The 25,108-nt window shown below is 36.8% G+C and overlaps 1 protein-coding gene across 1 annotated transcript in view; it reads left to right on the top strand.

Moving 5' to 3' along the window:
- DOCK3 (dedicator of cytokinesis 3) overlaps positions 1 to 25,108 on the top strand; it is a 196,191-nt gene that overhangs the window by 14,326 nt on the left and 156,757 nt on the right. Inside the window, exon 4 of the mRNA XM_059823157.1 lies at positions 2,452 to 2,548. The gene's annotated coding sequence lies outside the window, so the exon portion shown is untranslated. The remainder of the gene's footprint in view (positions 1 to 2,451; positions 2,549 to 25,108) is intronic.

Raw genomic sequence — 25,108 nt, 5'->3', positions numbered from 1 at the left:
CATGGTTATTTCATGTTTTGGTAAAAGAAACTGCCCCTGTATTTGAGAATACATTCGAAGTGTCAGTATAAAGACTTGTGAAATAATAAAGCAATGTATATAACGTTCTTATATTTGAGTCACAGAACCAATGTAATGGCATTAATATGGGGGTATAACAGAGGAAGTCCAGGGTTATAGGAATGCAAAGCATTGTATTTACATGGCTAAATGTAGTCCTGATGTGCATTCTCTTTAAGTGCAGCCATGCTGTTGAAGACTGATCTTCCAAAGTGTTGTATTTTTCACTGATGCCAAAAGTTTGTAAAACCATTTCCAAATCTTTAGAAGAACATTCTTCTTTTGGTTTTGATTTTTTTCCCCCATATTAGCTAAAGTATATTGTGTGATTCCTTTCACCCTTTTGTTTTCTGTGGTTTCTTAAAGGGATGTTGAACTATTTTGAATACCTTCCCTGTAATGGCATTTTACAGAGATCTGACAAGAACTGAATTTTCAGCTAAAGTGGTTGTGGCATCATTTTTATTAATTTTATTATTTTATTAATATTGTTAGTGTCAAGCAAACTTTTGATATATAATAAATGCAGAATTTTTGTTTAAACATTGAAAAGAATAAGTGTTGGGATTTTCATCATATTCTTAGTGTCATACTTCAGATCACAAGGATATTCTGTGGAGATTTGTTAAAGCATGAATTGAGATTTCCTAGTCTTACTCTGGCCAAATTTGGAAAAAAAAAAACCCCAAACCTCAAAAATGAACCAAATCAAACCCAAACAAAAACATTGCAGCAGTAGAATAGAGCACAATCTCAGATGCCAAGTCTCTGTCAGTGTTTCAGTTTCCCACAACAAAATGTGGGAATGATAAGGTCATTGGCATAATAATAGAAAAGAACTGTGATCTGTCTTGTCTCCTGGTATGTATGTACATGAATTGGTTCTTCCTGGTCCCAGCTTTAGTGGGTTGAATGCATGCCTAATGTGGCTATGCCAGGTTTTTAAGATAGTGATGTTTCTAATATGTGTATATTTTGGATCTTAATGTAAGATTTACTTATGTCATTGATGTGAATATGAGGTTTTGGTAGCTTGGAAATGAAGAATTTGAAGCCTTTGTTCAATAAATTTTCTGCTCCAAGAATACAGAGACACATACAGTTACTTAACTTCATTATCCTCTCCCCTATCACTTGTTACTTTTGGCTTCAGCTAATGTGGCACAATTATTTCTAGTAAGAATTTTCAAAAGTGAAATACTGCCATGAAAGTGTGTGGCTTTTTTTTTAAAAACAAACAAAACAAAAAAAAAAATCCCTCACCTTTTGGAATTAATTCCATCTCATTGTTCGCGTATTTACTTGTTAGCACTCATTTAACTCTGCACAAAAGACAGAAGAAATAGCCAAAACTGGTTATGGAATGGGGAGTTTGTAGCTTCCCTTCAGGAGAATTTCAAAATAGCTGTATGCACAGTTGTACTGCTGAAGAGGAAGGGATCAGTGTCCTTCGTGATGGTTGGATGTGCTGCAGAGGCTGTCTCTCACTTGACACTACTTGTCCCAAACCACCTTTTGAGCCAGTGTTTTTCAGTACTGCTACTTTGGGACCTACGGAAAATTGTTCCAACAAGGTGTCTTTTAGAAATGTCGTGGGGTTTTTGTTTTTTTTTTCAATTCTTCCTCTTTTTTAAAAATTGCTGAAAGAGCAGAAGCTTGAAATAGACCTTATTTTTACAATGTCTGACATTTGTTTCAGTACTAGCATTCAACATAAAGGGCAAGTCAAGGCACTAATGGCTCAGATAATGTAATGGTATTACAATACATACATTAGATACCACATTCTTGCATTTCAGTGATATGAAAGAAAAGAGAGCTATACTTCTCCTTTAATGGGTATGGAGGATCTTGACCACAAAGGGACAAGTCCTGTTCTTTTGATTAGAGGATAGCTCACTCGGGTTTCATATCCACTATTGAAAAAGTCTTCTGCATAGCAAAGGTTAATAGATGGTAGATCTTTTGGGTAGTTAATAATATTGGCTAACACATTAAATGGAGGGGAAAAAAGGGTTTGACTGGCTTAGAGAGAAGGGACACAAACTGTGAAGGACCCCACTTTACAGGCATGTTAATTTAACATGCTATAATCATGAAAAGTGTTTTCATTGACCTCAATTAGAAAGAAATTATATATTTTGAACAGGTAACTAGAAAATGCTTCACATAAGCTGATTCTTGGGGAATGTAGTGGAGGAACAGTTGATACAACTGTGGAATTGCTTCAGTGTTAGAACAGACAAAATGTTGCTCTTAAAATAGTTTCCTTTATGTTGAATGAATTCGAACAAATTAAGTTCTAGGATTTTACAGATTACTCTGTTGACTTTTTTTTCCCCTACCTTTTCCAGGGTACCTTTCCTAATTTTTTCCCCTCTTCTTTTATAGGCAATATGAAACAGTTGTTCCGCTTGAAGATTCTGTTGTGACTGAAGTCACAGCAACACTACAGGAATGGGCTGTGCTCTGGAAGCAACTGTATGTGGTAAGAACAGTACTCTTCTCATTGTACTTTATTTCTCAAATATCTTGGGAGATATGTTGCCTGCATTTCAGTCTATTAGGAAAAAATCGTAATCAATATAAGAATTGTTAGATTCATTATATCTAGTCGGGGGTTCGCTAACTGCAGAATCACTGATCATGTGAGGTTCACATGGGCTACGTTGGAAGCTTTAGCAGTTTTGAAATTCTGCCTTCAGATCTGAAAGCTTCAATTGTTTAAAAAACCTCCGATTTTAAAGTGTTCTTAAATGTGTAAGAAATAGCGTATGTGTTTAGCAGCACAAAATGGAAGACTTCTGTAAGTCCCATCAAAGACTTCAAAGAATTACTCAGCACAGTCTGTGAGTATTTGTTTTAGCATCTAGAGTTTGAAAGAGGAAGAACTCAGAGGTCTTTTTGTATGATTGTTCCTTCCTCTATTCAAAAGAAACACTCAAGATAAGTGTATTGAGTTTTATACTCATCTATTTTATATCATTTTTAGTTGCTGCCACATAATGTCACCTACTTCTGCTTTCATCTTTGTTCTTCCGTTGCTTTATTCCTGGCCAAATCCCATGGAACAGCAAATAAAAAACTTGCACATTAGAAAGTATTTTTTTCCTTGTTTTTTTTTCCCCTCCTTTTAGCTTTTTAGGTTAGTAATTACAAGCCATAACTGTAGGATTAGGATCAAGAACTGTAGGTGATACAAGCATGAATTTCCTTTCTTTCCTTACTTTAGAGAAATACCTCTACATAGAGCTGCAGCAGCTTTGCTTCCTTATTTAAACCTGAAGTGACAGTAGTTAGATATCTAGGAAATAAGTCCGGAAAAAATCCAATTAAATGAGTCTAGTGATCTCTAGCATAACCAGCCATGTTCTGCACTCCCTTCAAAAAGCAATCAAGTCTATTATGAAATTACTTTTGTTGCTCCCACTTCCTCTGTGGGGATCATATGCCTCTGAAGAAATTTTCTTGAAAGTAGCATCCAGTCTAACTGGGGGGGGCAGGGCATGGGACATGGTATATACACTTTTTTTATACCACTCTTACACCTAGTACCCTTTGTTTTTCCCTTTCAAATACTTACCTCTCTGGTGTGTGTGAATAAAGCCATCTTTTTTGTTTCCTTCCTGTAAGATTTTTTTCTCTCCCCAGTGTCAGATGAAGAAGGCAACACTAATACTGACAATGGTATTGAATTGGAGAAAGGGGAATCATTTTACCTGCAAATGAGTGACTTCCTTTCTACTATTCTATTTCTTTTTTTATTGTTAGAACTAGTTCCTTGAGGGGGAGGGAGAGAGAAAGCTCTAGCTATAGACTTTCACTTTGGTGATTTTCTTTCTGGGACTGCTTTCTATTCTAGATCACTATACTTATAATGTTACACACAACATTATTGTATTCTTAAATAACAGGGCAAAGAATTTACTGTTTTCGTAGAACTTTGGAAGGAGACATCTGTTCCATGACAAGAAGAAATTGGCAGAGCTTCCAAGTAGAAAATAAATTGTTTTGTGGTGGGTTTCTCCAGAAAGTATTAAAAAAAAAAGCCAAAACAAAAAACCCCAACCTCCCCCTGCCCAAAACCCCAACCCAACCCCAAATATTTTCTAATATACAAATAATCAGAGAATTGTTTAGGTACAGAGGTGTTTGTACAGAGGTGCACAAATGAATGTGGCAGAGCTGGGATTAGGATTTTATAATTGGCATTTAGGCTAGAAGCTATGCTGTAAGGTCATATCTTAAAATATATTAAGAGACTAAATGGAAATACTTGCTTGTTGTTGGATCAGCACCAGCAGAAACTTTTTATTATTCCCAGACTGTAATACGAATCATCTAAGAAATCTAATGAATGTTATTTATCATGCTACTGTGCCTAGTCAGCTTTGTAGAAAAGTTTCTTACTGTAGTGAAAGTTCAAATGCTAGTTGTTACTGCAGATGTTCTCAGTAGGTTAGTACCTATAAATGGTAACAGTAGGCACTTATTATTTAGTAGTATTGCACTGTAAGACAACTGCCAAACAAAATGTACAGCACCTCTTAATAGCTCTGAATAGGCTAAAATGTTCATCTCATGCTTTTTGACGGACTTCTTACTTGGATTATCATTTGAAAAAACAAGTTTGTTTCAAGTAAAAATTACAAGAAATTGCTGTAGTAACATCATTGAGATACATGGTAAGATTTGTATTTGCCTCTCATTTAAACAATAGGAACTGGAATGGAATACCCAGGAAGCCTGGAGTGATTAAAATACTGCCTGAAGAGGGATGCTGTGTTGTTCCAAGATAAAATAGCTCAGCTGAAAAAATACTGGAGGGAGGAGGAGAACAGTGAGAAATGGAAGGGCAAAGTGAAGCACAACTTTGAGAGACAGTTGTAGAAAATTAGTTCGTGTAAAATAATGGCAATCTTCCTTGGTTGTCTCTGACCACAGAAAGTCCATGCTATTACTAGGAAGAAACTATGTGGGGAAACTTGAATAGGTTTGAGTTAGAAGAGTTGTGCAGTAATTTTAGGTTGTAGGTCTGTGAAATACATATTGGAAAGATTAGTCTGAGTTCACTATACTATACAGGGCTGTGATACTCTTGTAATTTTTGCTATCAAGGTGAAAGCCAAATGATAATAGTAGAACTAGAAGCTGAGACTGGAGAAAAAGGTGTTTGGGTGAATGAGTTCTTAAAGGAAGGGCTGTGCCTAAAATTAATCTGAAATAGAAAGATGTATGGTGTTTTCTTTGCTTTACAGTAATATCAATTTATGCTCTGAGTAGTTGGATTCTGATGTTATAACCCTTTAAATGCGAACAAAACAATAAGGTTTTTGAAAATGCAGGAGGTTTCTCTCGAATTGGAAAGGGAGAGGGATACAGATAATACTGGTATGGAAGCTATCAGAAAATTTATTCAGGGTTTTTGTTGTTTGTATTGGGTATTTTTTTTAGTAGTAATTATAACCTAGTTAAAATTCTATCTAAAAATCACCTTTATTTGTAACTGAGTAGTCACTAATAGAATTTAAATATTTAATACTTCTTTAGAAGTAAAGATGATACAACTTTTATGGTTCTGGGATACAAAAGAGCCCTTCCCCCCCATTTGAATATGTAGTCTGCGTGCAGATAGATATAGTGTCATGACACTGGAAAATAAAAAAGGAGTTTTTTGCTTTCTGATCTGCCTGTATCCAGGCTTCTAAGATGAGCACAGAAATAGTAAGATTTAGTAACTACTTTCTGTCAAAAAGGTCACTGTTCTATTTAACCCACTTGGTTTGGATTTTCCTACTTTCACTGCCATTGTACAAAATCTTTGGGAGGGAGTTCACAGGAACTGAGTGTTTAAAATCTGTACTATGTAAACTTTGTATACTGATTTGCTCATGATGTGAGTAGAGTTTCTGATAACCGTAGCTGACCAGATGTGTGTGTGAGTGTATGTATTCCATACCAGTGTATGACTTTCACTGAGACAGAAGAATAATGCCAGTAAGGTAGATAACTTTCTCTCTTACCCTGTATGTGTTGATAAGATTTGTTATTTTTATACTACTTCTAAATAAAGGATCTGCAAGTTCTCTGTGAGCTTTAGTTAATTAGGTCAAACAAGACTCCTGTGAGTTACTAAGTCAGCTAAAGAGATCACTGAAACTCACAGTTGGAGCATAGCAGCTATTTTAACAGTAAAAAAAATTCCTCAGAGTTTAAGATGTGATGTGAGGACTATTTCTGTTGAAATAGCAGATGACTATATAGAGACCAAACATAATTGCCCAATTTAGAATTTGGTCAGATCAATAAAGGTAATTTGCTACTTCTATGCAGAAGGGGAGCAGGAGGAAGAGTGTGGAGTGACTTCTCTTTTAGTTTTAGGACTAAGACCTAATGGCATTGGGAATAGATGGAATTGTTGCCACCTGAGTCTGAAACAAATTTCCTATTGGCACCTTTTAAATTTTCTGGGGATCCTATCAAGTAAAAGAGTGGGTAAAAGGACTTGGTGCAATTGAAGCTATCTGATTTCGATGTTTTACGGTGTCCCTAAAATTGAAGCATTAGTTCAAAACTCATGTTAAAAAAAAAAAAAAGCACCATTCACTGAATCACTGATGTAGTTTACTCTTGTATTGGAGTATTTTATGATATATTTTTACTTAGTGAGATACCTTTTGCTTCATATCTGATAAAACATGGAACTACTGATGCATTTTCTAAACTATGTAGACAGAAAAAAGTATGGTATAATCTAAAACAGACATGCTGCATCTGAGGTCTACTTCAGAAGGTCTCCCTTGAAGGAGTAGGATGGAAAGTTAAGGCTGAGGGTAGTTCATACGCACTTATAGTTCTGTGCAAGCAAACTCCTGGGAAGATGAGGTATTTGTACTGAGACGTACGTACAGACATGGTATTGCACATATATGTGGTCCTCTCATTTTTCTGAGTCATTTTCAATGTTACCTGCAAATAGGAAAATACTTTAGGGTGATTGTTCAGGCATTGTGAAAGAGACATCTAAAAAGAATCTTAAGAGCTTGTCTGGCCCCAGCTGACACAAACAGAGAGACTCAAAGTTATCACTTTACTATCCCTATCTAATGTTTGGCAGTATTTCTATGGTTGGAGTGAAGGATGGATCTTCATGGAGTGGCCAGAAACTCAGGTATGAGTTTGAGGCAGCTGATGGTCTTAAGTGCTTCACAGAATATAAGGGAAACTAAGAGTAAGTATTTCTGCTTTCAGTAGCACCTAGTTCTTCAGTTTCTCAAAGGGAACAGTGTGCTGGGAAAACATCTGATTGCTTAGCAACCTAATCAGAGACTTCTAGCAGAAGTCATTCAATTACTAGAAAATACTTGAACGTTTTTCTTGATTGGGTTTTGAAGGGTACGTGCAGAATGATTTGGAGAATGCAGGATGATGAACACTTTAGCGTTGTATGCGTAAGGTGGATATTTTTATAATTTGGTATGTTCAGTCATGGAAGGGGAAGCTGGAGATAAATCACAGAGTCATAGAATAGCCCAGGTTGGAGGGGACCTCAAAAGATCATCTGGTCCAACCTTTCATGGGAGGGGGAGCCTAGATGAGATTATTTAGCACCCTGTCCAATTGCATCTTGAAAACATCCAGCAATAGGGACTCAACCATGTCCCTGGGGAGGTTGTTCCAGTGAATGATTGTTCTTACTATAAAAAATTTCTTTCTCGTGTTGAGATGAAACCTCTCCTGGTACAATTTATACCTGTTGCCCCTTGTCTCCAAGTGGCTCCTTGTGAAGAGAGAGCCTCCATCCTCTTTGTAGCCGCCCTTTAAGTATAGAATACTCTCATGAGGTCCCCTTGAGCCTTCTTCTCCAGGGAGAAGAAAATGAACTCCTTTTGTCTTCCCTCATAGGGTAGGTTCTCCAGCCCGTTGATCATATTCGTGGACCTCCTTTGGACCCTCTCCAGTCTGTCCACATCTTTCTTGAATTGTGTGGATCAGAATAAAGACCACAATATAGAATTGTCACAGTGTGATTTATGTCTACTCATTACCTTAGGCAGTTAGAAGTTTTTGTTCCTAAAATCATAGGCTTTTACGCTGCTTAGGTGTGTTGTCTTTGGAAAGTTGAGTAAAAGTCCTTCTCATGCTTTGTTAAATTGAGACTTGCATTTACATAAATTTATTAGCTATGGTTTCTTGGAGGTTTTTAGTGGATGTCATGACCTCTACATTTCTTCTTTGGTGAAGCACTGCTAACGTAGAATCTACACTTAATATTTATTAGGTCATTGCCATAAAATGCAATCCGTTTCAGTACATCTCCCCGTTAGCACTAACTTGCTGAAGTTCAGTTTAAGTGCTTCATATTTTAAGATTATAAAGGATTCCCATAATTATTATTTTTCCCTTCCCTGAAAATATATTAACTCTATATTAAGAGATATAATGCAGTTGGTCTCTCATAGTGATTGGTGGAAGTCTGCGAGCTTTAAGGAATTAGAAGTAGGCATAAATTTTTAGGAGAGTAAAATAAGATTAATTTGTAAACAAGTCTTACATCATTAAAATTTGAAAAATTACAATAATTGGTTTGAAAGTTACTTTTCTTTGAAGACCACAGAACTTACTGCTAGTTTATTGGATTTAAAGAACAGTATAACAAGGAGCAATATATGCAGTACATTTCACCTTTCATTTACTTCCACATACAGGTTCATGATACCATTTAAGATTATTAGGATCAACTAGACAGTTCTTATGTATTTTCAAACCTATAAACAAAAACTACAAAGTATTAATCAGACTGTATGGGAGGAATATATATATATTGCGTTACTATGGAGATGGATAGATTTTAATAGATTTAAAAAATAAAGACATAATTAAATGTAAGTCACCTTCTGGTGTCCTTGGCAAGTCCTACTGTGACAAACTATGTGCAGGGTGTTTTTATAATTTCTTGCTTTGTAGGGGAATGTTATTTATTCATCGATATGGGAGGTCAAAATATGCTCTCTTATTTTGGGAAATAGAAGAGAATAGCTGCCTTCCTGATACTGAAATTCATAGCAAATTTTGGGGGGATTTGCAGGGGTTTGGTTGGTTTTTTAGATTAATTGTAGATTTTTTGAAATACTAGCTAGTGTGTAGTTAAGAAAGAGCTCTCTCCTTCTAGAATAATATCCAGTCTACTACATGCTGAAAAAACAGTGTTACAGTATGCATGTAAAGTACATGTGCAATATTAAAACATGGGAATTTGACTTTATTGAATGCTGGTTTAACACTAGCTTTGAACAGCCAGCCAGCAAGGAAACAGAATAGAATTTACTTCAGGGAAACCAGTGGCTGACCTGCAGGTGCTTTCAAACTATTTCTTTTGTACTGTAAACGTACTGAACTCTTAATTACATTAGACTAGGGAAAGAAGGTTTTAATCCAAAAATCCAAACAGGAGTTCGAGGGTTTCTTCGTCTGTAACTGGGGAGACTCACCTGGGTTGTTCCCAATATGATGTTATATCAGAATTGCATTTGAAATTGAGGCAAATGGTAGTGTGGTTTGATTTTAGTCTTCCAAAGATGTATTTTGAGGAAACATGGCAGTTTGTTTTGGTTTTGTTTTGTTTATTAAAGAACAGAAAATTAGAGAAGAGGGGGAGAAAAAGGGGTAGGGGGGAAACTGGCAATCTGGCTTTTTGGAGTGAGTGAGCAAGCTTGTGTGCATTTGTAGAGCTTAGAAGGAAAAAGAATGATCATCCCTAGTGGGTATTGGAACTAAAAAGACAGTTTGTTGGATTTCATTTTATAGAAGACAGATTTTTGGGTTTTTTTAATAGAAAAGCAAAGAACATCTGTTCTTTTGGCAGCCTGTACAGCACTGTTGTCCATGTGGTATTAAGAAGTGTCCTTCAGTCTTATACTGACTTATGTTACTTTCTGTTGCTTCTATCCTTAAGACATAGAGAGCAAAAGGTAACTAACATATAATTATAATTATTAATAATTATTGTAATTTTACTATCTATCTAGATATAACACAATTATGTTTTCTAAGGGCAGTGGGTTGCAAAGTTTCATGGGTGGGAGGGGTAGAAAATCAGGGTTATGAGTATTAGTGTATGCACAGGCGTACTAAAAACCTTGTGGCTGGAGCCATGAAGAACACTGCAGCAGTGGACAGCCAGCACTTGGCCTGCCAAATTTGATTACTCTCTGCATTGTTGCATTTGGCTGGGCAGGAGGTAATGGTTGATTATTGTGTCCTTCTAAACAAACAGGAATAAAAATGCATCTTAATTTAAAAACTCAGTGGTAAGTCTGGCAAATGGATAGATACTTAATTTTACATGAGGTATTAAGGTGAAATTGAAACATTTAACAAGATTATTAAAGACCTGTTTCTTTTATTCCAATTTCCAGCCACATGATTGTGGATATACTGCAGAGATAACTAGTAAATGACAACTGTTCTAAAAGTATAAGTAGGGTTGCAAAGGCAAGCATTCAAGAACCAGGGAAATGCCTGCGTTCTCAGTTTAGTCTACTTTTTCTGTAAGACTTATCAGACCTTTAATTTTGTGGTCATTTACAATATGGTATATGGTAATAAGGCTGTAAACCCCCTTCCTTCTTCATATGTTTCAGCCATTCTCCAGTGAATAGTAAGGGTGACAAAGACTTCCAGAAAGAGGGAGAGCCACTCTTAAAATGAAGAAAATGCAATCCTCTCCTTCAGAAAGGGTTGTGACCTTCCATCTTCCATGTCGATATTGTAGGAGTTATGACAAGCTAGTTGCACAAAATTAGGGGACACTTTGATGCTTAAATCTCTCAGTAAAACCAAGATAATATTATCTCTAGTGTTGCATGTATTTTCACAAAAATGTTGTAGGTTTGAAGCACTTAGATGCTGAATGTTACGTAGAAATCATTAGGAATGGGGAATATTTGCCTTCATGGTTAAGGCTTGAGTAATTTTTGGTAAACTAAGCCCTAAGAACCATACGTTGAGCCACAAATTATAATGAAAATCTGGATGGCTGTTCATTAATTAGTCAAAATAGAGAGGGGTTCTGCATGTGGTCATGCAATTAAAAACTATTGTAAAGTGTATGTACAGGAGCCAGAGCTAATTTCAGTTATTGTTTATCCTCATTTTCTGGAGTACTTGACTTTCTCTTTGAGTAATTTTCTCATAACATATGGGTTTTTTGAATGTTGGAATGGAAAAGGGGGAAAGAAATATAAATTTTATCTTTGGAAACCACTCATATAATTCCTTGAATTGGTTGCATCTTAGTTTTGAGCTAACAGTGATTCATGGCCTTTGGAGAAACGTGTTCGCCTTTCAAAAATTCTTCTGCCTGTTTTCTCAAGTTTTATTGTTTAATAGAAGTTATCATACTATGTTTTACACATAAAGATTGCTTAGAATAGGAGGAATACAAAGAAACAAAACCAAAGTAATTGGGAGAGGTTTCTGTGAGAGAACTGTAACTTAACTTCTCACGTTTTTTGTGTTCCCCTTCCTATAAATTTCATGGTGGGTTTGTTTCTTTTTTAATTTGGAAGCAGAGCCTTGTGCTAGCTCATTGTTCATAGATACAGCTTTGGTTTTACTCGTAAATGTTGATTAAATTTAAAAAAATACTGATTGCCAAGTTTGATTTCAAAGTCTTCAGCTGCTGTTGCTATCATGCGCTGTATAGTAAGAACTTCTTCAGGTAGTGAAGATACTTTGTGGTGGTACATTTACCCCTAAAAATAAAATACTGCCTTTGAGGAAAAAATAACTCCATCAGATGACATGAAAAGTTAATTCCAAAAGATAAATGAATTTAGGGCACCCTGATCGCTTATAAAGCAAATACCCATTTCTTTTTAGTGCCAGTACTCACTGCCACTAATAGCTCCAGCTCCAATGCGTTTAGATGAGATCCAGTACATATTGCAGAAAAAACTATTGCTGATATAATGGAAAGCATAAATCAAGTGTAGGATTATATTATTTTCTGATAATAGTCACTGATATACATATATCTCTTTGTATCAGTGGCTTCTTGTTGAAGTGGTCTCTAATTTGTTTTCCTTCAACACAAATGGATGCTGCTGCTAATAGTTCTGAAGGGGACACAATTGCTAAAGGTACACGAACACGACTCAGCCAAATACCGACTCTCGCATGTGTGTGGCTGAGAGTGGCTTCTGTGGCTGTTGCGCAAGCAAGGGCAGGGATGCAGGAAATCCAGGAAGCCCTATTCTAGGGGTGAGGGGGGAAGTAATAGCTTTGGGTCCGAAGAAATTGAATTGCTTTTTAAAGATGGCATTTGAAGCTGCTCAAAGTTTCGTCCTCAGCAGTTAAGATTGCATGCACGTGTGACTTGTCACATGGCTTTCTAGGGCTAAAATAACTATATTAATTCTTTCTTTTCACTGTGTTTTGCTGAGCTGTGTGTGAATTTTGGGATGTCATAGAATCATTTAGGTCGGAAAAGATCCTTAAGATCATAGTCCAACGTTAACCTAACCCTGCCAAGCCCACCACCAAACCATGTCCCTAAGCGCCCCGTCTGCATGTCTTTTAAATACCTCCAGGGAAGGTGACTCAACCACTTCCCTGTTCCAATGCTTGACAACCCTTTTGGTGAAGGGTCCCTGAGCTGAAAGGACTTTTCATAGGTTTGGAAGATCCTGAGTCCCAGCATCTTTATCTGAAGGGTTTTTTGGGTTGGCTTTTTTTTTTTCAGTAAAATTACACTAGTCTGAATTCAAAGACCTTTACATAGCAGGGGAAATAGTGGTATCTTATGTTCTTTGCCATTCAAGCATTAGCTGTTTGATCTAAATTAAATTGCAGTTGATGGAGCAGATTTCAGTTTATTCTTTCAGATACGTCCTGAGAGGTGATGGGGAATTTGTGAATGCTTGCTCTGTAGTCTGTGCAAGAGCAGGCATTCAGAAACGAAGCTGAGATTGCATCCTTTCAGAAGGAAGGGGAGACTGTTATTTAATACCTCTCTGGACTTTTCAAGCTGATGTAAGCTGGCACTGCTGCTGAAAGAGGCAGTTTGTCTCCTTCCTGTCCCCTCCCGCCCTGTCACCCCTTCCCACCCTGTCCTTTCTGGCAGCAGTCGTGTAAGCAGCGAGCAAGTAGACTGAGGAGCTGCGTGTTCCCGTGCCGTCCTTTGGCAGCTGATTAGGGGGAGTTTGAGCTTCTCTTTTGTTTTATCCAGTAGTTTATACCTTTTGATAGAACTGTTACATTGATGGTTATCAAAGACACAGATTTATAATTACTATATTACTGTAAGTCTTTCTTTGATTTAAGAATAATACTTACAGATTTCTTTTATGAATTAGCTTCAGCTCAGTTTATTGTGAACAGATGTGTGTATTGTCAGTGTTTTCTAATACAACAGTTAAAGTACTAGTAGTGATCCTAGTGCTATTACTTCTCCACACCTTCTATTACTGACAGCATTTAATATTTTCTTTTGAGTCAGGGTAGGCCAGTAAAGGGTTGAAGGCAGTCATTTTATTTTGGAATCCATCTGTATCTTCCTCCTTCATTTTTCCTGATGGCCTCAGAACTTGAGGTAATAGTTAATAAAGTCTTTTTGTACTATATATAACCTGGCAGTCTTTGCCATCCTGCAGAGTGCATACTGAAGAAACACTGAGTTACCATTTTTAAGGAGTGAGGTAGTAACATTTTTGGTCTCAGAATTTTTGTTTTGACCTGAATAGCTCAAGTTTAATTTGAAATGTCCAGGGCCAGTTACCTTCCCCAGCGAGATAAACTTCTGTAGTTTCTCTGCAGATGAGATTTCTGCCTAGTGAGTATCTAGTGATTGTAAGTGGTTTTACTAATACTATCAAATTGACTTGTTGTTTTCTTATAAAAGGGACATGCTTGGAAACCTGCTTAGGTAGGCTTTAAGGAATTTCTAAAATGTAGCATGGAATACTGGCTCATCATCCTAAAAGTTAATTTATTTTCTGGAATAACGGAGAAAGAACAGCAGCAAAGGTTTCTTTTTAATGCTGTTTTCTGTGTGTTTACTAATGAAAAGGAAGGTGTAAAGAAACAGGTGTATGGCAGGTTTTCATGAATGTGTTAATAGAGTTAAATTACTGAAAATACAAATATTAATTATGGAATATTTGGTAGAATGGAAGAGAGGGAAGAAGAAAATAAGATCTTAACCACTGTGTTGGGTTTTTTTTGTAATAACCTAATAACTTTAAGGGTATTGTATATAGATATTACTAGTATCTTCATTTCATTTAAATGTATGTGGTGACAGAAACTTTTAATCTTGGAAGTTACTGGTCCATGGGCTGGGTCCTTAGGTAGATGTGGTGTATTTTTAATATTTCAAAAATATAATTTTTTTAAACAAAAGAAACTATATGGACATTTTGAATAGGGAGAGGTGTATTACTTAAACTTTGTGTGCTTTTTTAGAAGACATCAAACCCTGTCATCTTTCTCCTGCTCAGTCAAAAAGACCTGTACAATGTAATAGATCAGTTCTGAATTGGCACAGCACTGTGCTCTGAAGACCAGCCCAAAATTTCTCAGAACTCATGTCAATTATTTAATGGACCTCAGATGTTAAAACAAACAGACAAACCCCCCACCTTAAACACTGGGAACCTTTGATTTGTACTTTCATACAGGGAGCTCAGGTACCCCATTTCGTCCATCTAACTCTTCTCCCATCATTTGTCCCCTTTTGTAGAATTCTTTTTCAGGATCCCAATCTGAGCTTCTCATTAACTCTTCATCTCCCTTTCCCTGGTTCCTTGTCAGTTACTTCCCAGTCAGTCCCAGTGATGCATGTACTAGTCTTTATTTTGATGAAACCTTAGTATGTTTTCTTCTATTTCCTGAATTGTATTGGGTACTTCCTGCTTTCCTAAATTACTTTTTTGTTTTGTTTTGTTTAATCGTTACTCTAACTGTTATGAAAGGGAACAAGTAGAATAAGTGTTGACTTCATTTTTCCTGCAGTTAAAAAATTCTCTGGACGATTCATTTAGCTGACAAAAAGTGATATACAGAGATGTTTTAGTTATTACTTGAAGAGGCAATAAAGGCGGTGAAATGGGGATATCCTGTTGCCTTTCAAAAGAGGAAAATATTGTGACCAATCCAGTGCTAAGTAGATACAAGCCAAAGATAAGTTTTCTGTCAATTTTTGTCTGGCCCTTGTGTCACAGAATGTAAACAGAACGGCAGTTTGTTTTAGGGGAACTAGCAGCATCACTGACAAGTTTAGGATCGGGAGGATGATTTTAATGAGCCAGTTAAGCTTGTTGTTGGATTTTGGTGTCATACTCTGAAGTAGCTGCTGAGTTTGCTGTCTCAGATCTGACAATAATTGCAGGCATGTCAGCTCTCGCTGTAATACTGTTGCCTGTCATCATGTAGATCTACATGAGAAACACATCTAAATGCAAGTATTCTATTTAAGAGTTACTCCGTTACCAGTATAGTAGTCTAGAAGTAGTCTACCAGCCTAGAAATAACGTAATCGTGGTTTGATATTCCATTGAAACCCATGACAGTGCTGTGTTAGACAAAGCACAGAATAGTAGTATAGAAATAGTTGCAGAAAGACGAAAGACAGATGTTAGGCACACTTCCTTATTTAAAAAAAATTCTCTTGTGTGAAACAATCTAAAAGAAATATTTTCTAGTTATCAGTTTTATTTATCCTAGAAAAGCCATACCCTGTTTTTAAGATATAATTTTTTAATACCTTAGTTCTTCATTTCACTATCATCTTTCAGGGGTTTTTTTGTAGGTAGATCTGGGAAATACATAATTGGGTAGCTCAGAGGCATCACCAAAAAAAGCCAGAATTTTCTTAAACTGACAAAAAGCTGAAACATTTATACATTGTGTGTGACTTTCTGATGCAAATACTGGTACTAGCTCAGTGTATTGTTACAAGATGATGCTAAATTTGATACTGTTGCCTTTTTTTTTTTGAGAAAATTATTGTGCAGTGAAAAACACCGTATTTCTGATGGAGTTCTCCCATTTTGTTAGAGGAAATCAGAAAGTTATACCTTATGAATCATCTTTTGTTAGAGGTCCTCATGTTGGCCTGGAAAGGGCCTTCTGATGGGTATCCTTTTGAATACTCTAGACAATCCCCTTTCCTTCCATTCTTTCTTCTACCTCCCCTGCTCTATTATGCTGAATCTCTTTACCAGTTCTAACTCAGTCTAACCAAAAAATTAATTTTATTGGAAGTAAGTGGCTGTGTAGAGGGAAGAAATGTAATTTTATTGCTCCTGCCATAGGAAGGACTGCAGTGTGATTTCAGCCATATTGTGAAGCAGAAGGTAATTCAGACAGGAATGAGCTTTGAGAAGCCAGGCTTCATAATGTATGCTGCCTATTGCACAGATGCATACACTAGTTTCTGTGTGGCTGTGCAGTGGGAATTAGGGAATTATCTGGCTGAATGCTAACCATCTTTAATTCTGTTGCTGTTTTTCTGGCAGATTAGATTCTTGATGGGGCTCACTGTACAAGCGCCAGTCATAATGCATGGAAAGGAGACAATAGGTTCAGACAATGAGAGGTTTTGAAACTCTGGCTTTTTTTCAGCAACATGTATTTCTGGTGGATTAAACTGGCTGGGCTGCCACAGTGTTACACTTTAATGTAGTGAATGAGTGGTTAATAATAAAAAGAGGTTTTATGCTATTGGTAATAGTCTAATGTCAGGGGTTATTATATTGGTTATCACAAACTCTTCTATTGTGGAACTTGATTATTGCTGTGCTTGTTATCTCCATCGCAGAGTTTTGGCTTAAAAATCAGACAGAACCAGGCAAAGGATCTTCTCGTGGCTCACGAGGAGTTTTACTGCTGTGTCTTAAGTTTTACAAGCACAGAATCATAGAATCCTGTAGACTGGAAGGAGTTTCTGGGTGTCTTCAGTACAACCTCTTCCTCAAAGCAGAACCTATGAGAGCAGGTTGTTGAGGATCTTGTCCAGTTGAGTTTTGAAAATTTGTGAAGATCCCACAACCTCTCAGGGCAAAAATCTGTTCTAAATTTTGACCACCCACAAGGGAGAAATGTTTTCCTTTTATCCAGTTGGAATTTCCAGTATCTGTTGCCTTTATTCCTATTCTGGTGGCACCTCTGAGAAGAATCTGGATCCATCTTTTCTAAATATTCCCATGTGGTGGTTGTACATGGTAAGTAAGTACTCCAGGTGTCTCATGAATACTGAATAGAGGGGAAGAATTGTCTCCCTTGACCTGCAGGCTATCCTCTTTCTAATACAGCCTAGTATATGGCTAGTCTTTGCTCCAGGGACAGCTTTCCTGGCTCATGTTCAGCTTCTTCACCGGAATCATCAGGTTGTCTTCTGTAAAGCGGCTGCCTGCCCTTTTTGCGTAAGGTTATTCTATCCCAGATGAGGACGACTTTGTATTTGCATTAGAAGAACTTTGTGAGGTTCTTGTTGGTCTGTTTTCTCCAGCCTGTCAAGGAAGCTCCTCTGAATAGCAGCCTCCACTGTGGTGACTGCTCCTCTGAGCTTGATATCATCTGCAAAGTGTCTAAGACTGCACTCTATTCCAGTATCCAGTTCGTTAATAAAGATGTTGGTACACTGAGGGATGCCGCTAGGAACCAGCCACAAGTTGGTCTACGTACTGTTGATGACCACCCTCTGAGCCTGGCAGTCCAGCCAACTTTCTACCCAACTTGCAATCCATTTTTCCAGTCCATATCTTACCAACAGGGTTGATAGCACATGTTCTCCAAGAGATGTGCCCTGGCTGTCCCAGGCCAATTATCTTTTCTGACCTCAAATCTTAGAATTTCATAGTTGAGTTTTCCTGTTTTCTAGTGCTAGCCTTCTCTTCAGAAATTGTCAACCATGTCAGAGATAGAAACCACGCATATCAGTAAATCTGATTAGAAGTTACATTTATTGTTAACTCGATCAATGCAGGACTTCTGCAGGCATTAGCTAACCCTCCCTTGACACTATGCTTAAAGAAATTAACAGTGCGGAATTAAACACCACATTTCCTAAATGGTTTAAAAACAGATGAATTGATAACAAAGCAGTTGAAAATGGAGAATTGTTATTCAGATGTGCTGTTTGTAATAGGACCTGCAGGGATCTGTTCTTGTCTCGGTGTTATTCAATATTCTTATGATAGGAATCAGAAAAAACTGGTGCAGTCTCATAAAATTTGCTGATGATGCAGAAGCAGAAAGTTAAATAATGATTAGTTCAGAAATTGTATGGTTTCTGTCAGACACTTGGCTCATTTAAATAGCATCTATTCTAATATAGCCAAATATAGAAGAAACCTACAGATGGTGTTTGTGTCCCGAGGTGCAATGACACTTAACGTGATGAAACATTATTATGGCTAACCAATTGAACAACAGCCTTTTTCTGGATTTTGATAGCTAAGAGGATAAGAAGTCTTGTCCTTATAGGCAGGGAGCCATCCTGGGGGGCAGAGGAGGAGAGTAATTGAAAATCTCTCTGTATAGACTAAATGAGGTCATTGTTGAGCAATTGCTACTGATTCTGCAGTGTCCTCTTCAGAATAGGTGTGGAAAAGCTAGAAGGATTCAGAGATGCTCTGCAATACTTGATTCTTGCAAGGCAAGGAGCAACCTAGAGTGGGAGGGGAGGACCTAGAATGGGTCTTAAGGTTACCTATCTTTTCTTGAGGTTGGAAAAGATAATTGGCCTGGGACAGCCAGGGCACATCTCCTGGAGAATACGTGCTGTATCTATCCATCTAACTCCTTTAAGGCAAGTTAATTTCTAACTGTGGCATTCTCAACATGTGCTTGTTTTGCCTGTTACAAAAAAACCTCTCTGTAACGATGGATATTTTGCAGCCTCTCAAAGTTCAGTACTTTTTGGCCCATACTGTTAAAGACTTTTTCTGAAGCCTATGCTGAATCTCCTTAGTGCTTGTTATTTCTTATTCTACTTGCCATGGACAAGGAGGAAAGATTATTCTATTCCTCTTTCCTGCAAGTTTTTGATTTAAGTTGTTTTCCTAATTCTTGTCATTTCTAGACCGAACAGCCAAACGGTCAAACGCAATCTTTAATTCTGTCATGTATTCTGGATATTCTCATTACTGCTTTAAAGAATTACCTGTTTATCCACACCTTCTCAATGTATAATAGATAAAAATACATATCTAGAGAAGTAAATATCTAAAAGTGAGAATAATATTCCAGCAGAAGCCTGACGAATACAGAGTGAATAAATTACTTTGTACATTTATTCAGACAAACTGCTGAAGTTCAGCGAGGAGTTAGCCTATTTATGACTTATAAATGGGTACATGGAGAAAGGTTTCAGGTAGATGATTGCTAATGGAGGTAATCTGTCAAAAGACAGTCTCAATGTGTCAGCTCTGTCAAAAAAGATATAACGAAGTCCAGTATTTACAAACCAAAGCCATGCAAATTCAGAATAGAAATTAAGCCATTTTTTAATAATTAGGGTAATTAACAATAAATTAATTATGGAAAGCAGTTGCTTCTTTATTACTGGTATCTTTAAAACAAGACTGGATTGTATTTTAAATGATCTGTTGCCACATTATCTTTAGAGCAAGTATGTTGCAGCAATCTGTGAGCGAGTTTCTATGGCATGTGCCCTGCAGGAAATCAGACTAGATAATCACAATAATCCTTTATAGTCTTGGAATTGATGAATCTTTAAATCTGTTTAGTCAGGACCAGCTGTGTTGAAAAACAGCATTACAAAAATACAAAACCAGTGCTAAAAAGAAGTGGATATACTGCACTGTTGAGTTTTATATTCTTTCAGGCAAGAAAATTGTATGCAAAAATCTAATAGTTTTTTAGGAGTCTTTCTCTAGTGATGTCTTTCAGAGATGATATGCTAATTCTTGTACCTCTTTAAACATATTCTTTGTGGTTTTTGATGACTTTTATTTACTTGGCAAAGACATGCTTTTCAGCTATTTATGTATAAACTGTGGAAAAGATTGACATTCAAAACTTTTTTTGGCTTAGTTATGTTTTAAACACTGTAGAGAACAGCAGATATTTTGGATACCTTTGAGTGGGAGATCACCAGAAAACATTCAGATGCTGTGTAAAGGTGTAAGGGTGAGTTAACAGCTAGTTCTTTTGCTTTTGAGACTGCACTGATTCGGCAGTTGAGAACCACTAGTGTGCTTGAGGGTGCTGCATTGCCAGATGTGCTGTGCTTCAGTCAAGAAATAATGCTGACATAATGCTTGACTGTTATTTATTAACTGGAGTTTTTAACCGTTATACCTAAGCTGAATGTTAGCCTGTGTAATGATCTTTTTCTTCCTTTCCTTTTGGCTTTTGTCTGTGGAGCATGCTATTACATTTTAAGCACTAGCGAAAACACCTAACTTCTATCTCAGAAGGTGACTCTACTTAAAGGAGATGGAAAAAAAAAAATCTCAATATTCTGCATTAACAGGAATGCTTTGATATTTGTTTTTTATAATAATGAGATTATCTAGGTGGAAAAACGTGTTTTTGTTCTGATGTTATTGGGATCTTTGTTTAAAATCTGCAGTTTTAACAGCTGCCAGCCACAGGTCCATTACAAATATTTGCAGTGTTATTGTCACATACATGGAACAAACATTTCTAAATTGAAGAGGTTTGAATTAATTCTTTATCCTGGGAGTTGTACCTGTTTTCTCTTGTTTTCTCTTTTTCTCTTTTCTCTTTTTCTCTTTTTCTCTAAAGCTTTTTATTTGCAGCTTTGCCTCTCATCTTTTAACTATTTTAATTTTTTAAAAATTTACAAAAAGCTTGCATGTTTTACGGAACAAGTAAAAAGAGGTATTTGAAAACAGGCTTTATTTATAATTTACATCCTCCTTGCTGCATTCAACTTTTTTTTTTTTTTGCACTTTTTGTTTAGTTACCAAATTGTAATTTATATTTTCAGTCCTGCTGTATTATGAGGTGGCTATCAGCTCAGTGCCAGAGTTTACAGCTAGTCTGCTTCACACATTCTTTCATAGGGTGAAGGAGCTTATCTTTAGCTTGCATTTGAATCAGTTATTATTTTACCAGTATTCTTCCCGAGGCCATATGTGGTGCTGCATTTACTGTCAAGGCAGAAGAAATTACTTGTTTATATAAGTCTTACTTTGATGGATCAGACTCTTCCTAACAACATTTCTGGCTGTTCTGAAACCCAAACCATCTTGTCACAGAGTATCTGAGTTGATCATACAGTGCATTTCCATTTGCTATTAGCTGTCTGGAAGCATCTTCCCTAAAACACAGAGATACTCTGCACCTAAGCATAGCCAACACCACCTGCATGGTTCGGAGATGTCAGTATCAGCAGGGTTGCCAAATGAAACTACTTCTGCTTTTATAAGCTTTGTGTCCTTGACCTGGCAGCCGAGGCAGAGGCTCCAGCCAAATAGTACTAGGCATTGGCACAACTGATATTCTTTGGATCTGTCTCCTTAGGAAAAATTTTGTTCATCATGTATAAACATTAAAATCTGAAACTGAACACATAAGAAAGGACAGTTATTTAGTCAGTAGTAACAGTTGTTTTTCTAAGTGTGTGCATCCCATGACCTGCCCTTTATTTCTCCTTCTGTCATGCTCTGAAGTAGGAGTATCGTAGATGGTTTGCATAAATAAGAGCTGTGGCTCCTGCATTCATTTTCCTTTTTCGTAATAGTAGGGGGAGGCATATAATATGTCTGAGACACAAATGAGCATTACTGTTAAAAATGTTGATACATCAATATGAGTTTGCATAGATTGAAATAACTCAAAGAACCATAAAGAATCATTACTCTCAGTAAGGGGAAAATACTTATGTATAAGGGAATTCTGATTTTCATTTTCTCACAATTTTTATATTTAATACCTTGTGTTTGAATAAAAATAATTGCATTTTAATGCAGAACAGAAACAGAAGATTTGAAAATCTGAGGATTTTTAAGTTAGAAGATGAATTTGGGTGACTGGCTTACCTTCCAAAAAAAATCCTGAACTTAAAAGTAAAATGTAAATAATTTCACTTCCTCCTGGTCTTTGCTTTAGGAAAGAAGTTGTGTTATTTTTCTGAACTCTGCCAAGTAATTATCTTATATAGACAAAATTAAGACTTCCAGGATGGATTAGAGTTGTGCTAAACATCTGTGTGAAGTAGTACAAATGGATCTATTCTCTATTTAAATTGCTAGGTAAATGGGCTATAATCTTCTCCTGTAAAGTATTTTCCTCTGCTGGACGGTGGTCTCCGATTTTTGGGAAGCTTCTTCAGTTACGGTTCAGTATTAGAACTTTCTAATAATTCAGGGAGATACTCTGTTTTTTCATCATGGTCTTTCTCTCCCCTCTTCTTAAAAAAAGGATTAGGGTTAATGTGTTTAACATGTGTAAAGCAGCTGTGATTTTATCAGTAGCATTGGTTCAGTTGTCCTCCCCTGTCCTCCCCTGACAGTCACGTAAATCTTATAAACCTTGGCTCATCTTGGTTTTCAATGTATCAGGTAAATCTGGTGGATTCAGTCCGTCCAGCCTATAAAAAGATACATTGAATTTACAGTGCCTTTAACTGCACAAGAATAAATGCTACAGGTAAAACGTGAATGTAAACTTTTACTTCCTATTAATCTCTATCTAAACAGCATGATACTCCTAACAAAAATCAAGTTTTTAAGAACAACTGGGATTTTGTAATCACAGTTATGTAATTTTTCATTTCTCACTGTAATTTAAGGAAGCTACACTGAGTACTTATCTATGTAGAAATGTGGAAATTACAGTAAATGTTGTTAATGATATTACGTAGTAGTTCTTTGCAGAATAAATATAAAAACAGAATTTTCATGTTGTTTGCTGACTCTGAAACAGATCTTTGTGACCAAAATCATAAACAAAATGACAGATGCTATCCCAGGTTAAGGCATGAGAAACCAATATGCTTTTTTACTTGCAACTGTTCCTCTGAAGTTGAAATTGTCTCTTTTGGAGGAATGAAATCTACTGGAACCTGTCTATGAGAAGCATTGCTGAAATGTTTTTGCAGCTGAACAATATTGAAATGTCTTTTTTAAATTTACGTGAGAAGTATGTAGTTGGAAAACTGTTGGAATACATTCAGCCATTTTCTTTAGCGGTTCGCAGAAATGTTACAGGACAAATGGTGGTATCGTGAATTATAAAATGCACTAATCAAACTGGTCTGCAAATAGGGGTCTATGTTCTGTATTTTATTGAATTAATAATTTAAAACCTAGATTTTGGCAAAATCTTCTCTAAAATAATGAACTTGTATTGCATGACCTGCATGAACAACCTAACAGAAACAAAGAATTGTTAGAGACATTTAAGATTACCTATAGTGACCCGGTTCTACAGACCCTGTGATTTCTTTTGGAATGATTTGCTCTTATTGCTGTGTTTGTCAGGTCCAAAGTAGTAATACTACTTACAGACCACTCCACGTGTGTGCGTGAGAATATTAATTTTGGGTGCTGTGTGACACTGTACGAGGGGAGCTGGAAAAAGGATGAAAGTATCAGGTTATACACTTGAACTCTACTGGATGTGAAGTTTCCTGTTAAGTATGTAAATAGCATTGAAAGAGCAGATGTTTAACTTAAATGCAATGGAAATGCTTTGGGGAGAAAGTATTTTTCAACTTTAGAATTTGGCATAACAGTGTATGGCACAGCTAAGGGGAAAATAGTTATCTGACAGCAGTTGTTATCTACTGTAATCAGTTTTAATTTCTTGATAGCTGTTTATCATGTAAGTTGTAATTCAGACAGCTTGACTATTGTTAATTAGTGTGAATGTTAATTATTTACTAATATACTTTCTAATATAGATAACATCATGTGTATTCAAAGTGGAAACAAAAGCATTTAACTCTACTTTAAAACTGATGTGAAAGGTAATATAATCTCTCTGTCATGCAGAAAATGATGTTAAAATACTGATTTGGGGGGGATTTATTGCATTTGCAAAAGAATATAGCCGTTTAGTCATGGGTAGGAAGCGTTCTTCTGAATGTTATAACTTCTTTTGCCTTTAAATAATGGTAAAAAGCCTACTAAAAGTGTGAAATATAGAGGCTTCCGCACTTACTCAATACTGCTCCAGTTTCTTTCAGAGCAAAATGTTTTCACTTATTACCTCTCTGACAGGTAAATACTGCCAGTTAGTATTGAATGCAGTGTCTTCCTCAAATCCTCCAGATTTCTGTCTTTTTCGGATGGAGGCTGTACAGCTTCCCCTTTTCTAATAGATCAGAGGATAAGTGGCTTCTGCTGGCATGCAAAGACAGTGGTTCCAGCAGGAGGCATTTTGAATGACTGTAACAGAGATGGCAGCAGGAGGTTGAAAGTCTTCCTCCTTTAGCCAGACTTTCCAATATTCCAAGTTTTGTGGGACCAGAACTTCTGGGGGAAAAAGAAATACACTTGCTGTGGATCAAGATAATCAGTCCTCCCTCTGGAAGACCATGTAATTCGGCAAATATATTTTGGGATGTAAAGTACCATTATGACAGTGACTTTTATGTAAATAGGGGACACAAGTCTACAAGGAAAATAGAAGGTGATGATGTGAGCAGGGAACGTTTGATACCAATTTTAGTTCTGCTTATTAAAGCTCGTTCACTGCTGGGACCTCATACTTACAAGCAAGGAAGGGCAGGTCGGGGGTGTGAAGGTCAAAGGCATCCTTAGCTGCAGTGACCTTGAGATGATAGAGCTCAGGATCTTGAGAGAAGGGAGCAGGGCAAAAAGGAGGATCACAACCCTGAACTTCAAGAGAGCAGACTCTGACCTCTTCAGAGATCTGCTTGAAATAGTTCCATGGGATAAGGCCCTGGAAGGAAGAGGGATCTGAGAAACTTGTCTGTTTCAAGAATCACCTCGTCCAAGCTCAAGCAAGGATAGTCCATCCCAGTGAGCAGGAATTCAAGCAAAGATGCCAGGAGGCTTGCATGGATGAACAAGGAGCTCCTAGC

Source organism: Gavia stellata, chromosome 12 (genome assembly GCF_030936135.1).
Source record: "Gavia stellata isolate bGavSte3 chromosome 12, bGavSte3.hap2, whole genome shotgun sequence".
In the NCBI taxonomy this organism is placed as follows: domain Eukaryota; kingdom Metazoa; phylum Chordata; class Aves; order Gaviiformes; family Gaviidae; genus Gavia; species Gavia stellata.
This window is presented reverse-complemented; position numbering and strand designations above follow the sequence as displayed.